General features: G+C 37.8%; 1 protein-coding gene across 1 annotated transcript in view; it reads left to right on the forward strand.

Annotated features, from left to right (window-relative positions):
• The first annotated feature begins 9,364 nt into the window (after window positions 1-9,364).
• The window catches only part of pparaa (peroxisome proliferator-activated receptor alpha a), a 56,002-nt gene continuing 46,712 nt past the window's right edge, over window positions 9,365-18,654 (forward strand). The window contains exons 1-3 of the mRNA XM_051892469.1: window positions 9,365-9,729; window positions 10,614-10,684; window positions 13,615-13,660. The gene's annotated coding sequence lies outside the window, so the exon portion shown is untranslated. The remainder of the gene's footprint in view (window positions 9,730-10,613; window positions 10,685-13,614; window positions 13,661-18,654) is intronic.

Genomic DNA, 18,654 nt, shown 5'->3' on the forward strand with positions numbered 1-18,654 from the left:
GAGTCTGACATAGAATTTGATAAAACAAATGTGGCTATATTTGAGAAAATTGATGTTGGAGACAATTTTCAGTTATGTCCATGTACTAGTCAAAAGAATGGCTGACATCTTGCACAGAATTGAAATATTCTATTCAAACCCGTGTTCCAGGCCACTTGTAAATAAGGGCCATATCCCTATACAAATTTGCAGCCAAGCGAAAATTTTGGATGATATTCTCTTAGGCTGGTGAAAAATAGAAATAAATTAAAAAAGAATCAAAGGGAGGAACCAAATGGGAAGAAGAAAATCCCATCAGATGCTTTTGTTAGCGTTTTGACCACAGAACTCTCTTGCCAAAACTGCACTTTAGCTGTGCTCTCATAGTTTGGAAGGTTTCACAATGGAATCTGTTTCTTTTCATTTACTTCATCAAGATTGTAGGGGAAAAGAGGACAATTTTCCTTGTCTTGGGGGAATATCTTTGTCTCATTGCATTTTGTCAGTGACCGTTTGCTTGGGAGCCCCTTAAAAATGCCTGGAGAGACGGAAAAGGCTTGTTTAGCACTCTTGTTCTGTAGTACAAGGAATGGAAAGTGGACATCAATACACCCCACCTCCCTTCAGGGCTGTTGGGTTTCAGTTCTTCATCTGCAATTACTTTCTGCATAGTTTTTTTCTCTGTTGCACCCTGTGACATCTCTGAGTCCAAGTGCGTGCGATCAACAAGTTGGTAAATCGCAGTTGAATTTGATCACATGATTATGATGCTCGGCTAAATCCCCAGAGCTGACAAAGGAAAATTGTAAACACGTGTACAGAGATATGTTTTAGAGCCATGTCTTCCCAATTACAGTCCATATTTAAAGAAAAAAAAGAAAGAAAAAAGATGCAAGCAAAAGAAGAGAAAAAAATTGCATATTTTCATTAATGTGTTGCTTATAAATGTCTGTGTAAATCACACAATTTCCTATAAGTTATTCCAGAATTTATTCTTTTTTTATTATTATTCTCACTCAAAACATAAACCAGATGCTGGTACGTCTACCCACAAACAGATGCAGAAACAGCTGGCGTAGTGACAGTGTAGTTTAATATTTACTCACTGTCAGCATATTGTGTTCCTTTCATTATTTGCTTTATTTTTATAATTATATATTTTAGAATAATCCCCAAATTGTCCCTATATTATATTATATTATAACTTAAAAAAAACAGTACATTTTATTAATTTGCTTGGAAAAGTTACATTTAAAAAATCCAATCTGAGGATTAAATGAGAGTTCAATATTCAAACATACCAGTAGAGGGAGGCAGAGCTCCACAAAATAATCCCCTAAACTGCCTGTTTTCAGACCAGGCTTCCACCCATCAATGGTGTAAGGGTATCCACTGTCTGTCCCCCATCACAGTAAAAACTCCCCACTTTAGGTTTAGCATAGGCGTAACCTACCCACCTCCCCCCACATCCTCGGTCAGAGCAGTTTCTATGAACCTCCACAAGGGGGCTCTACTCGACTGGCTCTTCGCAAAAGATGAAGAACTGTGCTGCCGCCCAGAATGAGAACTGCACCTCACTGCTCCCGCCATCTTGTATCCCGCCCTCTGAAGTATAAACTTATACACTGTCGATTAAAGCTGAATCAAGACTGCCTGGCTCCGACCCAAAGCCCGCCATTTTTTAGAATAGCTTGTAAAAATCACATCGCATGAGGTGTTCAAACAGCTTTCATTGTCTACAAATGTAGCAAGATCTTGTCATATTTATTGTCATATTATGGCTTGAGATTAAGTTTTGCAAAGGATGTTGTAATATTGTGTTATTAAAAAACTGTTAGTGATGTGTAGCACATCATTTTGTGGTAGCGATGCATTTAAATGTTATGTCTAAACTATTGCAGAGACATTTGGTTTAAGAGTCAAAGGGCAAAAAAAGTTTGACTTGGATGTTTTTGGACTGGATGTCATTATTATTAACAGCTAAAAAAAAAAAAAAATGAAATACGTGAGATAAACAAAATACTTCTGAAAGAACAAGAGATCTAGAGAAAGACAGCTGAGCATTGGGATTTTCCAATCTTCAATCTTTTATGCCTTTTTCCCCCCTCACTCTATTAGTGCTGACCTGGTTGATGGGGTCTGTGTGTAATCACACGGGTGGACTGAAGGGTCACCTAAATGACTAATTGACTTCTAATGAAGGTTCTTTCCCGATTCCACAATGCAAGTGCTTGTGAATGTAGGATGAGATAGAAATAAGCCACAGGTCAGTGCAGAGAATGAAAGCGAGGGATGGAGAGAGAAGGAAAGCTGGAAAGATTGTATGGCTAAAAAAAAAGAGGGCTTGTCTTTTTGGTACCCATGTGATGAATGCCTGTTGGGACAACAGATGTGTGGTGATGTCATTTAGTGTGTGTGAGTGTACGGGGAGGAGCAATAGCAAAGTGCACTCAATTCTCTGGTCTGTAGTGAAATTTTCGGTCGTTCCTGTTGAAAAGAGTAAGCTAGACATAAATTTCCATGCTGGTCCAAGCTGGTTTATGCTGATCTGGAACTGGTGGACATAAAATCAGAATTGAAAAGCCTAAAGGAGACAACCTGGCAGAATTTTAACCCCTTGTTTTAGTTGCTGACCTCTGGGGTTTTCAGGGGTTCAAGGACTAGACTTGAGATTAAGCACTACAGGGGTCTTATGACTCGTTTCCACCGAGCGGTACAGTACAGTACGATTCGGGGCGGTAAACCCTGATCTGGTGTGGTGAGAAATTAAGTCCCCCAGGAATCGGGTCTCCTTTCCTGGGGGGACTTGATTTCTCATGACACCTGCTTGCGTTTCCACCGCCAACAGTACCCTTACTTGATAGGCGTGGTGTATGCCGTTAAGTAGCGATCGACGCCATTCTCGTGCAAAGAAGAAAGCGACACAGTAAACAACAATGTAGGACATACAGCAGATCTTGTTCTTGCTTCTCGGTATGTGGCTGTTTGTCACAAGAAGACAAGCTTTGCACCGACATTGTGTTGCAACTGTATATTTAAAAAATGGCGCCTCTTGTGTTGTCATTCCCCTTGTAGCACATGCAAGTGACGATTCTCTGTCAACCAATCAACGTTCTGCAGTAAGTCTAGCTCCACCCTTTAGGTACCAGACTACTGTGCTAGGTAACCCAATGGAAGGGTCCCAAAAAAAGTGGTATGGTACGGTTCGGGATTTTGATACCATTCACAACTTCTGACAATGGAAACGGGCATAACGTACTGCTCGGTTGAAACGAGCCATTATTGTTGAAAGAGTTCATCTTTAGGGCCTTTTAACTTTCTGTACCCTGTCGCCACCGCCCAGCCACCTTGCACAAAACCCTATCTCACTATAACAGGCCACTGAGCTAAAGGTTTCTGATTTAATTGTGGTTGCAATGTTAAACTTTTGCCTCTGTCTTCTGACTCTCTGTGAGAGGCATAAGAAGTCAATTGTTCTAGCGGTATGCCGTGACAATAGCTGTTTGTCATCATGTGGAGCCAGAGAGAGACGGGGCAGCACACACAGTAACTTCACTACACCGCTGCCAGTGCTAGGCTTTCCAGGCAGGGTCACACCAAGGTCTCGATCACACCACGTTGTTCGCCAGTTACGCCAATAAGATCACCTTTTTCTCGTTGACAATTTTAACCCATTCACCAATTCAGTTCCTCCCATTTGATAATTAGTTATTTTTATTGACAAAAAAGTGTGTAGTGCATTTGTTTCATTCCAAGAATTGCATAGTATTAAGATGGGAGCCGAATACCAGCTGTCAGGCTGACTGTGGGAAACTTCAGAGGTCGCCACTTTAAAACTCAATATTTTAACCGAATCCTTGGTTTTCCACATTTTAATCTATAGATTTCTTGTGGTTTTAAAATGAAGGTCTCTCGTGCACATGTGAACAAATCCTTCAAAAGAAGGAATGTCTCGCTTTCGGAGCCTCAAAGCTAACGGTTTAGTGATATATGTCTTAAACGTGTGATTTCTCTAGCACAGATTAAACCTAATCTCAGAATAAAAGGGATTTTCTATGGAGAATCACTGTTGATAATGCAGTTTAGTATAGGACTAAGGTTAATCTGTTTCTGGGAACTGGACCAAGATGATGCAAATATGAACTAATTCTTAACTGTTTCATGTGATTATATTGCTTGGTGTGCAGAATAAGCAGCTGTAAAAAAAAAAAAAAAAAAAAAAAACATCTTTGGGGTGCTTGTCAAGTCAAAGAGAGACTGAGGGATTCTATACTTTTTAAGAGCTGAACCAACAGCATATCAAAGCGCCAACACCAGAAGAAATCACTCTTAATGTAAAGTGATACACACAGCTGTCGGCCTTAACTGGGCTCACCGTTTTTCACTTAACCTCAGACAAAGAGGCCATGCCGAGCCAGTAGTCAAATTTTATACTCCAGGCACTTGATTTACTGTGAAGAAATGGGTGTCAGCATCGAGAATATGTCAAGGATGTTATCTGGTTTTGTGATAAAGCCATAGGTGTGCTCTGGGTTTTATCGTTCTCTTGTTGCCTCGAGACTGTGACCCCTTTCTGAGGACATGGCTCGTTTCTCGGTAATCATTCACTTGTAGCCTTGGGTTGCGGGGCTGTGACAGGCATTGTCTTGGCTCTTGAAAACAAAGTAATCTAAAAGACATGCATTACTGAAACCCCAGGCATGTGTTTCAGTAACATGTGTTCCAAAACCAATGATTCAGCAACAATTTAGTACTCGGTATGTACAATAGCATTCAAAAGTTTGGTGTAGATATTGTAATATTTTTGTCATTTATGCTCACCAAGGATTTATTTGATTAGAAATACAGTAATACTGTGAAATATTTTTTTTTAATTTAAAATAACTGTTTTCGGTTTTAATATATTTTAAAATTTAATATAAATATATTTTATGTTATTTTCCTGTGATGGCAAATCTGAATTTTTCAGCAGCCATTACTATGATCCATCTAATATGGTGATTTGGTGCTCAAGAAACATTATTATTATTATTATCAATGTTGTTGTGCTGCTCAATATTTTTGTGGAAACTTTGGACTTTATTTTTTCCCCCAAGATTCTTTGATGAATAGAAAGTTCAAAAGAACAGTATTTATTTAAAATAGAAATCTTTGGTAACATAATAAATGTCTTTACCTGTTACTTAATATATTACCTGTTATTTAATGCATCCTTGCTGAATAAAAGTATTAATTTCTTTAAAAAAAAATACTGACCCCAGACTTTTGAAGATAAATGAATAAATAAAAACAAACAATAGGGAAAAAATTCAATGTTTGTAGATAGATACAACAAAACAATGGAAAAAAAAAAAAAAAAAACAATATTTCAACAGTTACAGAAAGAAAGATTTTGTATTCAAGGCAATGACATCATTGCACTATAATAATAATTAGACAGATATATAAAAAATAATTTCTGGATGGATGGATAGACAGACAGACAGACAGACAGACAGACAGATAAATAGATGATAGGAGAAAGAGACAGACATACAGATAGATAGACAGATAGATAGATAGATGATAGGAGAAAGAGACATACATACAGATAGATAGACAGATAGATAGATAGATGATAGGAGAAAGAGACAGACATACAGATAGATAGACAGATAGATAGATAGATGATAGGAGAAAGAGACAGACATACAGATAGATAGACAGATAGATAGATAGACAAGTAGACAGACAGACAGACATCATAGATAGATAGATAGAGTACATGTTTCATTCAGTGGCAATGGCATCATTTTAGACATTCAAACCTTTCTCTTTATTTAGTGTTTAAATAATCACAATATAATTTTGGAACTATAAAATAAAATTGTTGTTTGTTCTGGTAATGGCGAGACACTGGCAGAGTGCAAGTCTTGTGGGTGTGGCACTGCAGCGTGCCCATGGACGCCGGTTGTAGAGGGAGGTAGGGGGCTGTTGCAGCATGCCTTTCTCTCTCCCACTCTCTCTCAGTGTCCCGCCCCCTTTGCCACTGCCATCTCTTGGCTTTCCCAGAATGCCCTCTGTCTGAGAGCACTGGCCTGAAATAAAACTATGAGGGCCTGCGCGGAGAGAATGGGAGCTTTGTCTCAGCTGCCATTTACACTGTCTGGGGGCATAGAGACAGAACTCAAAGAGAGTGTCTGATTGCAAATTAGCACAGCCCAGGGCTCAATGCTCCATGCACTCATACACACTCACGCACTGGCGGTGTGAGGCGTGGAGAAAGTTCTGCATTAAGCACCGCTGAAGATCATTACGCCCTTTCGTTCTATTGAATAGTGCCACATTTCAGTAAGGGGCACAAAAAATAATTAGCAGCAGGCTTCTCTTGAGCTGACTTGCGTATGACCAAAGCATTTGGGCTTGTTTAGTATGCAAGTGATGCCGGGTCTGAATTTGTGATTAGCTGAAAGACAAAAGGTGCAGCCGGTGCACTGCAGGAGCGACGTCTCTACATCAGCGGGCTCCGCGAGTGGGCCTCTCGCTGCGTTTCAGTGTGATTGACATGCGTCAGAGAGGATCGCATGCAATTTGTTAGATGATGACTCTATTTGGCGTGAGAATTCACCGTCTTTATCTTATAAATGCAAATGTAATCATTTTGAATCGTTTGACCTAAATGCGCCCTGGCCAACTGTTTTCTAGGTAATCGGCTGCCTGAGGAAGCAATTTAACCGGCACAAGGCCGTAAAGGTTGTGTGTATTAAATTTCATATAATCAAATATTCCCTTGACTTTCTGTTTTACAAATGTGGAGCACTTGCTGGCATTAATGTCTGCTCTTTTTTTTTCTTGCATGTATTTATTTATTTAATTTGAGAGGCATGTAATGCTGGAGACTAAAGTGGTCCAATAATAAGTTTCATGTAAACATGTGATGCCATGTGAACTCAACAACCCTTTCATATAATCTGCTTGCCACCATCTCCTGTTAATTCCCACGAGGCCACTTTGTGTAGGACATAAACACACGCGCGTTCACACATAGGACACAATTCGGCCCTTTAATCTGATTAGCTGTGTCTGTATGGATGAACCTGTGGGTTCATTGAGTGTGTTCCTCTACTTCTACTTTAACCACTGGCAGAGTGGTGAAGCAATGACACCAGTATTCATAGGGAAAGTAATCTGATTTTTGGACCCAGAGGGGAAAAATGCAAGGTAATTGGTTCTTGAATACATATTAGCAATCATATCTGACAACACCATCCTGTATGAGAACTAATATTTTCCTTAAGTGTTAAAAAGATGATAGTTATTTGATAAATTATGTTAGTCCCATCCCTTTTTTTTACCTACATTTCTTTCAAAAAGGAAAAATAACTAAATAAGGGTGTGTGTGATCAAAGCTTTTATGTGATTTCTTTTTCGTCTTTGTAATTTATTTGAAAATCTAAAAATGTCACTCAGACAAAAAAAAAAAAAGTAAACAAATTATTTATTCGGTCTGCTGCCCTTTTTATTGGAAAAATGTTGCCTTGTTTGAAAAAACTCATCTGTATCTGACAGATAAAACAGTACTCTGTCTGTTTTAAGTGGCTTTGTAAAAAAATTTCTTATGAGCAGGTATTGAGTTTAAAAATACATTTGTGAAATTGTTATTCCTGACTATGGGCCACAAATACAGCAGACTTGACTTAAAGGTAAAAAAAAAATCTAACTAATGGTCTTTGAGAGCCAATAATAAGGGTAAGTTAGAATATTAAATGTCATCTAAAGGGTTATTTCCTTAACATTTTGCAGCATTTTAAATTAAAGTTGTTTTATGTAGGTACATTTAACACATTTTACTGAACATCCAGACACAAATTCTTAACATTAATGTTGCAGTTTAGCCTGAAATTATATTAAAAATAAGGAATGAATGAATGCATGACTTACATCACACATTGTTAGCAAAAACCAGATGAAAATGCCCTTCAAAATGCCCTTGATAGCGCGCACACACACAGGTTTAACATCAAGTCACCTGATACCCCGAAGCCCTTCTGACTCAACCCATTTAATCTCCCCTGCCCCCATTTGTGATTAAAAAAAAAATAACTTTTTCAAAATTACAGTGACCAAAGATTACTTTTACAGAATTGTCAAAGTTCTATAAATGAAAGTGCTATGGGTGGTGTAAATAGTCACATGATCAGAGCTGTTTTATGCCAGTTTGCCCTTCTTAAAGTATGTGTTAAAGCTCCAATAAAACATGTATTACTACAGATACAGCTACCACAATTATAATATTTAAAAAGGGTCTATTGTTCTCATATGTCTCATATAAATCATCATAATAAACATGCAAATATGTCTGTGGTCACATTTTACAACTGACTGAGATGGCAGACTTCGTCTTTTTATTGAAGTATTGTCACATTAAATTAAACAATGTAAAAGTAAAAGTTAAAAAAAATCCCATATTATTATCTCCATAGTTGCCTAATAATAAAAAAGATAATAATAATAATAATAATAATAAATTGTTACCTATTTTTTTGTAACTTTCTGTTGAGTCTTATTGAGCAACTGTTTACAGAACAGAAAACAGAAAAAGCAAAACTGTTTTAAACCTTTTTTTTTTCCTTTTAGAAATTGCATGTAGTTTACTTCTTGTACTATCGCTTAACTGGGCCTGGGACCATTTTGGGATTAAACAGGTTAAACGACGGATTACAAGACCCAGGACACCTACAAACATTTATGAAAAACTTTACAGAATGTTTAAACGCCTTTAAAAATATTTCATATGTAGGCATTTGTAATAAATTGTACGTACAATATTTTACTCTTACTACATACATCGGCAAGGCAACATGTAGTTAGTTATTTTAGGGATCAGCAAATGACCAAATATAATTTCTAACACCTTCTTTATTCAAACAATGTTAATATCAAAAATCATGGATGTTCCTGAACCACACTTTTATTTACTGTACTTTTATTTACCTACAGTGTTTCTTTTTCTGAGATCAAGCACAACCAGCTCCTCAAGTTCAAACTTTTACCTCAGATTTGTCGTCGGTTTGAAAACGGACTGCATATTCGTCGAGCTGTTAGTCTCTGAGGTAAATCTGCCGAACGGGTCGACCTCGACGGGCCCGTTAATTTAAAAAAAAAAAAAAAAAAAAAAGCCCACAGCCACCATCATTATATATCCAATGTGAATAAAAGTAAACAGTGTTATTTAGTGCTGATATTAGATAGGTCAGCGGCTGCTGTCTGGCTCTTGTGTAACGGTCGCTGCGCGCGCTCGTGTGTGTGTGTGTGTGTGTGAGAGAGAGTGAGTGTGTGTGTATGTGTGTATGAGAGAGAGTGAATCACAGTTCACCTTAGTTGAACTTGTGTGATCTAGTTCACTGTAGTGTGAGGCTGTTGGTCCGGTTCTATGGCTGTTGGGAGAATGAACAGATCTCCTTGATCATTTAAAAAAACCAAACTACCCTTAAAAGACGCAGTGTGTCGTCATGTTTTTGTGTAGATGGGAAGGTTGTGATAGTTTGCTCACGGACTGACTGTATTAACGGTCGTATGTTAACCTAGCTAAAGTGTACGCGCGACAGGAAATTTCAACCTGAACTTGAATAATAACGGTCGTCGTGGTTTATTCACCGACTTCCGTCCAGTTTCTTTTGTTTGTTTGTTTTGCCGTTTCTAACAACAACTAAAGGAGTACGAATGATCCAGATGAAGCTAAGAAGCGGATAAAACGCGGACGTAAATAATGTAAGTTTGCCGTTATCATATTGTAGTTGGTCCCGTCGGTTGATTTTGTTTTCTTTCTTGCTTTTATTTTGCTGTTACGCTTGAAATTGTATGCGCCAATGATGCGAAGCCGGCATATGGGGCATTATTGAACTGTAGCCTAGTTTTCACAGCTTATTTTCCTGCCATCAAATGTAAAATGTCTGTCGAGCACGCACTCGAATGAATTAAACCAGGAATAGTTCATTTTATTAGTGCATGTCGAATAGAATAATAGAGTACACACATTAGACATATAAAAAGAGGTCAGTTTCTCATGGTCAGACGTTTTTGTTCACGCTTTTCAAATAATCGATCGTGCTGCTCTCTTTTGGGCTTGTATAGATTCTTCTCTGTTACTGAAGGCACCATGAGACGGATCTGGTCTTCTCATTTAAAAGAGAAATAAATCTAGTATGTGTACTTCATGAATGGGCTTGCTTACTAAAAGATTTCTGCTAAACGAATGTGTTTTTTACAGACTATTTCATCCCATCTATCTCAAACTGTACTGAGGTCGTCTACAATGTGTCATGCAACTTAGTGAAATTAAATAATTAAACTCAACTCATATAATTATTATTAAAATAGAATATTTTATGTCCCACTTGTATTGAAAATCCATGCTAATATAATTAGTTTACTTCCTTGACTTGTATCATGCACAGACAATGTCCTCAGACAGTATGCCCCTTTTTGTTGATCATAATGCAGTTATTTAAATACATTATGCCACTTATTTGACATGGTTTTATTTCCCTCAATGCATATTGCTATTGTTGAAAACATTTTTTTACATTCAGTGAGAATAGAGCTTATTCTGAAATGTTAGACTGTGTGTGTGTGTTTGTGTGTCTGTGTTGCAGTGGTGCTTGAAATGGCGAAAATCTTTTTCGGACTCAGCCCAGAGATGGAATGTACGTCCACCTTTTATCTGGTAAGATTTTATCTTTAAATATACAGTTTTTCATTTTTTCAGGGTGAGCAACTCAGTATAAATAATTGAATGTGATAATAATCTGCTGCTATAGGCTAAAAGGGAAATTACAATTATCTGTACTTCTGTTGTACAAGTACATCAGACAGATTTTAGATTAATGAAGCATACGGAATAATATAAACTACACTTTCAGGCGCAAATATTGCTATACTGTGTGTATGTGTTTTGTAATGTATTATTAATAGATTTGAAAGTGCATGGATTTGTGCATCTCATTATGTGTCTGTGAATTACTTCTGGTTGGTGACTGGTCAGACACCTCTGTGTGTTGCACACACATGCTATAACATGTTAACCAACGTCCTTTGAGATTTGTCATGCTGACTCTGCGATTTCCAAGTCAGGTTATGATGGCCTGCTTATGCTCTAATTTCCTTTTGTGAATAATTTGCTTTGATTTTTTTTTTTTTTTTTTTTTTTTTTAAACTGAAATAAGCAAGAAAAAGAATCTCTTTCCTATACTTTTACTCAAAAGGAACATAAATTTAAACATATTTTGGAAGCACAATTTTATCACCGCCAGATTTATTTCTCCATGGTTATTTGTAAAATGTGTGTTTTGAATTCGTTGTCAGTCTGTTTGGAGTTAATTTTGCATTAGAGAAATTCACATGTGTAGCTTTAGTTGTCCTTATCATTGCTTGGTTGCATTTTGAACAGAAGTACCCCCTAAAACTAAACAGAAAATAAGAGGGAAGAGATTTTTTTAAGTATGGGGATGTTTTAGGTATCTTTTGAGGTTTTACATGAACCCTTAGTCAGATGTTTTACATATGTTTGCCTCTTAATGTGATCCAACACTCACTGTAAACAATGCCATGCGTTATTTCGAAGGGCCTTTGTATTTTTCATTTTTCCACAATCATTTTTCTAGTCCTTTCTATACCTTCTGACAGAGGAGACATTCAGAATGCTGATGATGTCAGCACTTCAAAACAACTGGAAAAAAAACAGAAAAAGGTCATCAGTCATTTGTGCAATCTGTTTCCACTTGTCTTAATGTTGTCACTCAGCACTCGATTTATCTTGCCAAAAATATCTTTTCATTTACATCTCCTGTCGGGGAAATAACCAAACCACCGCTGAACACAGAGCTTCGTAACCCGAGGCGGGAAGGATCGGGCCAGGCTGATGCTGAGAGCACACGACCGAGGCCAGATCGCATTCAGTAGGTCTGGCTGACTTGGTAAAGTGTGTGTGCATGCTGTAAGTGTCTTTCCATGACTGGCCCCTGGTGCTACAGCCACGCCAAACTGTCAATCCCACAGGAATGTCTCCCCAAACTCTCTGCAACAGATGACAGAAATTTGGCATATGTTATTGTCATATTCTTTTTCTCTCAGACTTTTTCTTCATCCCTCCTCTGCTTTTGTGCTCGGCCTCAAGTTTTTCTGCGCTCTCTCCCCTTTTTCCCTTGCTGCATTTCAGCAGAGACCGAAGGCCAAGCATGTAATGTGTCAACATGACCTGGACGCGGTACCGTAATCTAAGCATTACGCTTGGCCTTTCGAAACGATTTGATAATGACGCCGATGGCTCGTTACCGGCATCTTTTGCTAAAACACTTTGAAAATCGAAAGATAATTGAGGAAAGCCAACCGAGCCCTTCGAGATTACAAAGAGGGGAACAATCCTACGCGCCTTTGCGCCAGCAAAGTCATAAATTCATCTGTCTCCTCGCTGGCCCGCATCCAAGCCGGTTCACCTCGGCTAACCCCATGAAAAACGCATACATCATTTGAAATTTAAAATGCAATCACCACAGAGAGAGTAGGCGCCTCAGCTAACCTGGCGCATTCACACAATCAATCCTCGCTTTTGTGCGGCTCTCTGAGATGATTTGAGTGGCCTGTAGTGTCAGCTGAGGTCAGGGGCGTGTCCCGAGCTTTTAGCCTGTAGCCTGTCTGAAGCTGGCACTAAAAGATTGCACAGATGTGAGGAAGAGCTGTTAGAGCGCGGCATGTCCGACAGGAGTCGGGAACATTACAGAGCACAGGGGGATGTGCCTAAGCTGCTCAGATTCAGGGTGCAGCAGAGGACAGTCAGACTGACACACATTCTGTAGTCACGGGGTTGCGTTTTACCTGTCATGCAGGGAGACATCAGATGACGCATTCTGTGCGTGCTTGTCCTCTGTGAGAGTGCATGTGCAAGAGGGAACTGAGGTCGTGTGTGTGATTTATGTATGTCAGCGTGTGTGCGCGTTCGTTTTAGAGAACTTGTGGATATGAGCGAGGAGCTCTTAAGTGCTTGACCTAATTTCGCAGGCAGAGAAGAATTCGACAGTGAAGGCCTTCCTCTGTTAGTGTGAGGTTGCTGTGCTGGGTGTTTCCTCCCAGGGTCTAACAGGAAGCTCATGTTTGAGTTCATTTGAGGACAGGGAGAAGGCTTTTCTTTCCACTGTGGATCGTTCTAGAGAGGGGGAGAAAGCCAGGGCCTCAGCTCTGATTCGCCCTTCTGCAATCTGGCATGTGTTTTAGCTCCTTATACTGCTGTATTGTCTATTTTGGCTGAACTTAAGTTTTTTTTTTTTTTTTTTTTTAGCCCCTGCCAAGAAAACATCTATTTTTTGGGCTTACAGTGAGCAGGAGCCGAGATCCCAAGTCAAAAATGACTTAATGAATCCTGTGAGCAAATGAAACAATCCTCTGCAGGGTTCTGTCCTGCTTCCTCTGGTTCGGTTTTACATTCCAGGCTCAACTGAGCCGGGTCGTGACCCAAAAAAATGCTGTGCTGTTCACAGTGGTTTTGTAGGAATATTCACAGCACAGATGAGCTTATGGACAGTTATTGAAATGAAATAAAGTGCTTGTGCTTTTTCGTTGAGTTTAAGTAAATGTTAATGGGCTGTGATTTGTTGTTCACAGGCTCAGGGACTTTGGACGACTCTGACAGACATGCTTGACTATGCAGGTGAGAAACAATTTGACAAACTAAAGTGATCATCAACATACATTTTGCAGTGCCATTTTCACAACAAGCTAGTTTTGTAAAGAACTAAATTAGTTCTGGTCTAAAATGAATCATTTTTATTTAATTTAGCAGATGCTTTTAAGAAATAAAACAGTAAAACTGTATTGTTTCATTGAAAATATTTTGAATGTGAAAATATTTAAACTACTGTGTGAATATTTTACAATCTTAAGTGCATATTGCAGCCAGTCTGCAGGCTTGCAGTGTTCGTGTGGTCTCTTTGAAATGTGAATTCTGTGTGGGAGGCCTCTCTATTCATCTTCTGTGAACGTTTCATGTTGGTCGTTTAGTGAAGTAAGAAGATATCAGGTATTCTAGACATGTCTTTTCCAAATTAGAATGTACATGATACGTACTGCATAATCCTTAATGTTCTGATAGTCGATTACATGTTCAGAACATCATACGCAGATCAAATCTTTCATCAGACAGTGAGGTTGTTCAAATCTAGGGCACGTCTTTAAGAGCTTATTTCTATGGTGGGCAGAGCAGAAAAATGATGAGGATCGACCTGTTAGTCTCCCATTGCATCAGCTTGACTGAAATTAGAGGCAGATTTGGGATGAAAGGTTTGCAGTATCCTGATTGTATGAAAATGATCGTTTCAGTGTGCCTGTGCTCATAACCGCACTGATCAAACATGATTTATCTTAGTGGTGAAGTTGTTGTCTGATCTGCAGGGTTGGTTTTTGACTTCTTTGTGACTGTCTTTCTCTAAATCTGTGTAGGTTGACATGTTGGTTGTTACATGGATTTTGAAGTGCGTGAAATTAGCATGACATGATCTAAAACATTCTGTCTTTGGGATTTTACTTTTGCAAAACATCCCAGTATTTACTCAAGAGTCAGTGCTCCCAAACTTTGTAAAGATAAGCAGTAAAAAGTATTAGGATGATTGCGTTGCATATTTCGATATCCTCAGTGCGTGTATTGTGCAGTGGAGAAAAAGAAAGAGGAGAATGACACTTTAAACAGCTGGTTTATGAAGATGCACCGTCTTTATCACTCAATCATCTAACGGTCTCTTTCACACATTATACCCATTTCCTTGTCTCCTGCAGTGTGGATGTACTCTCAGGTCATGTGCCGTTTACAGGTGTCATCCAGATGTTTTGTTGCGTGTTCTGATGCTCCCTCTGTTAGTACTTAATGTCAATTTTTGCAGAAATGTTCCTGATGTCTAGCAAAGAGTATCACGCTCACACAAGCTTGAAAAAAAGCAAAAGGTTTTTTTTTTTTGTTTGTTGTGCAGAAGTAACACGTGTGGCATAAACATGACCAGCATGACACTGTCACGGCTGGATCATCCCAGTTTTTGCAGTCATTTCCCGTCTGTGCAGAGTTTTCTTTGAGGTACCCTCTAAAAGGAGAAACAGAATATCCATACGGTGTAATACTCTTAGGAATACTTTTTCATAAATGTGTTTTTTTGCATAATGACCACTAAACTGTATAATTGACCCATCCAACCAATTTCATACATAAATGTGCTGTCTTGTTGTTTCTGTCCAGTCTCTTTGTTCTCATATAATGAAATTATTTAAACTCAAATCAATATTTCATGTCCATTTATTTATTTTTTCTTAAGTAGCTACATTTATAACAAATAAAAGTTAAGACACAAACTAGTGTTGGTTTCATTGACGGATGATTTTCGTCATTATTTTCGTCAACATTTTTTGACAGACGAAAATGAGACGATAACTAAATAAAAACCAGTTTTGAATGACAAAAACTATGACACAAATCTATTGACATTTTCATCAACGAATAAAAATGAGACAAACATGTTAGGGAGGGATGATTTGGGAAGAGATCCAGTCAGAACCTGCGTGGTGGATGATGCGCACATTTGAATTGTAACGTGCTGATCTACCCGACAGGACATGATTTGCAATACATTTGATGCATGCCTCATAAAACGTTCAAAAATGTAAAAAACCTCAAAAGCTACCACAGCGCACGAGTACTGAATTAAGCTCTCTTTCATGTCTGAATGGACAAATACACTCAACATTATGTCAAAATGTCTGTTTTGGAGAGTATTCACGTAAACACAGTCGGTTATGTCTTAAGCGAACATAAACAGTTATGAGACTATCAGATGTGCATCAGTGCATATTCCGCACATTCGGTCTTAAAGTGACAGCAGCATGTCTGTGCCCTTTATATTAAACAAACAAAATAAGAAAAAGAGAAAAGCATTCACTGCTCTTAATAGCTTTAATGAGTAATAAGTTGTTATAAAGAATACATACATGTATTATTAACTGAAAAGAAGACCAAATCTTCTTCTTTAGGAGAAATGGTTTTATTTAATTTTAAGATAAATAAAAATGTTATATGTCACAGCAGTTAAATTTGTGTCTGTATTGCATGTCCATCTTTAATATTCATATTATTCATATGCAACATCTGGATCAACACGCACATTCACATTCTATAAATCCTAATTATTGTTAATATGTAATTCATTTTTCCAGGAGCTCTTTGCTTCTACCTCCAATTAAATTGCTAACAGTGATTGTATGTTAATCGCCTAAATTATTACATTATTAGCTAACTGCAGTCTCCAAATTGTAATGTTGATATGCATTCTCTGTAAAGCTGCTTTGAAACGATATGTATCGTAAAAAAGCGCTATACAAATAAATGTGAATTGAATTGAATATTAACAGGTTAAAGTGTTAGTTAGTTCACCCAAAAATGAAATTTCTGTCATTAATTACTCACCATCATGTCGTTCCACACCTGTAAGACCTTCGTTCATCTTCGGAACACAAATTAAGATATTTTTGATGAAATCTGAGAGGTGTATGACTCGTCCATAGACAGCAATATAATCACCACTTTCAAGGTCCAGAAAAGTACTAAAGACATCGTTAAAACAGTCAAAATGACTGCAGTGGTTCAACCTTAATGTTATGAAGCGACGAGAATACTTTTTGTGCGCAAACACAAAACAAAAATAACGACTTTATTTAACAAACTCTTCTCTTCCATGTCATTATCCTTACACAGTTGACGCAGTAAGCACAGTGAGTTTACGTCCGAATGCTGGCTCAGTATTGGCCAAAGCTGATCACGTGAGCAGCACGATGCATGTGTGTGATGCTGATGCAGGAGCCGGCCAATAATGAGTCGGCATTCTGACGTAGAACCTGGAAGTGCTGGTCGTAAACAACGTATGAGAATGACACAGAAGAGAAGATATTGTTGAATAAAGTCGTTATTTTTGTTTTGTTTTTTCGCACAAAAAGTATTCTCGCCACTTCATAAAATTAAGCTTAAACCACTGCAGTCATTTCGACTGTTTTAACAATGTGTTTAGTACCTTTCTGGACCTTGAAAGTGTTGATTATATTACTGTCTATGGACGAGTCAAATACCTCTCTCGGATTTCATCAAAAATATCTTAATTTGTGTTCCGGAGGTGAAAGAAGGTCTTACGGGTGTGGAACGACAAGAGGGTGAGTAATTAATGACAGAATTTTCATTTTTGGGTGAACTAACCCTTTAATAGATGTTTTCTCCAAGAGTATATGGGTTTGGAAATTTGAGAGAAATTCTTAATTAAAGCATTACAATTTAACTAAACCCATTAGATTTTAGTCAACTAAATCTACTGTAGATTTAGTCAACTAAAATCTTACGATATTTAGTCGACTAAAACTAGACTTAATCTAAAACAATTCAGATGACTAAAATATGACTAAAACTAAATGGTATTTTAGTCAAAAGACTGACTAAAACTAAATCAAAATTTGCTGTCAAAATTAACACTCACACAAACACATATAGTACGCATATTTAAATAGTTAGATCTGTCGTATGAATAAAGAATTAATTAATAGAATTAATTGAAAAAATATGCCATGTATTAATATTTGCTGAGAAAAGCCCCCAAATGAAGATTGCAATACATTACCTTACATTCTAATCTTTGAACAGACGTCACAAAAAAGTCAATATATTTGATATATTAATATATATTTCTAACATAATGTAAATATGTTTGTTTTATTTCCATATAATTAAATGGAAGTCTATCACTTACCTACAGTCTTCATTTTTGCAATTAAGTTTGTCAAAGTAGACTTTGAGTCTGTTCACACAAGACGTGCTGTTGTATTTGTCTGCAGAAAATTATTTAAAATCTGTTGACACATGCAGGCGGATGACTTTGACTGTTTTGTCACATCACGCTGTTTTTTCAGCATCTTGCAGTTTTTTCAGCATCTTGCACCATGAGCGCCATGTTTTTAAGATACTGTGTCAAGTTAAAAATACTGTAACTTTGAAAAATTGCATGTGATCTGTTTTGCTCCGTCATTCTTTGCGACTGTGAGCAGCTCCATCTGCTCTCCGTAGGTACGGTTTGATGGAATTGGAATTTCATATCAATTTCTTATCATGGCAAAGCTTCCAAATCAACTATTGCAACATCCAGACTTCTTCCCGACTACAGCGAGTCAAGAATTTGCACTGACAAAGACCAAATATGGACTGTTTAGTTTGCATGATGATTATCAGAGTCAGAATTCCTGACAATATCTTATGTAGTCATAAAATCATACAGCTTGAGCAGAACAATGTCCTTGAGATATTTCAACCTCCCCAGTTTCTCTTGAAGCCAATACGGAAGTGACTTAAACTGCAATGTCCCATGTTAAAATGGCCAACTTTACAGCAGAAAAAAAACATGTTTACAGCCTGGATCAAATTGTGGTTTTGGTCTATACAGCTAATTTTGCCCTTCATGACAACTCTGAGGAAGGTGAATTTTTTTTTTATAACTCGTCCGTTTAAATTTTATTAAGCCTTAAAGTTCTGCATAATTAAGGGAGTGGTCACTTGAGGGACAGGTTTGCCGCTGCTGTCTGTGAGCCGTCACTTTACCTCAGCTAATTCCATTTTTTTTGGGGGGGGATTAT

Source organism: Ctenopharyngodon idella, chromosome 4, assembly GCF_019924925.1.
Source record: "Ctenopharyngodon idella isolate HZGC_01 chromosome 4, HZGC01, whole genome shotgun sequence".
NCBI classification, from domain to species: Eukaryota; Metazoa; Chordata; class Actinopteri; order Cypriniformes; family Xenocyprididae; genus Ctenopharyngodon; species Ctenopharyngodon idella.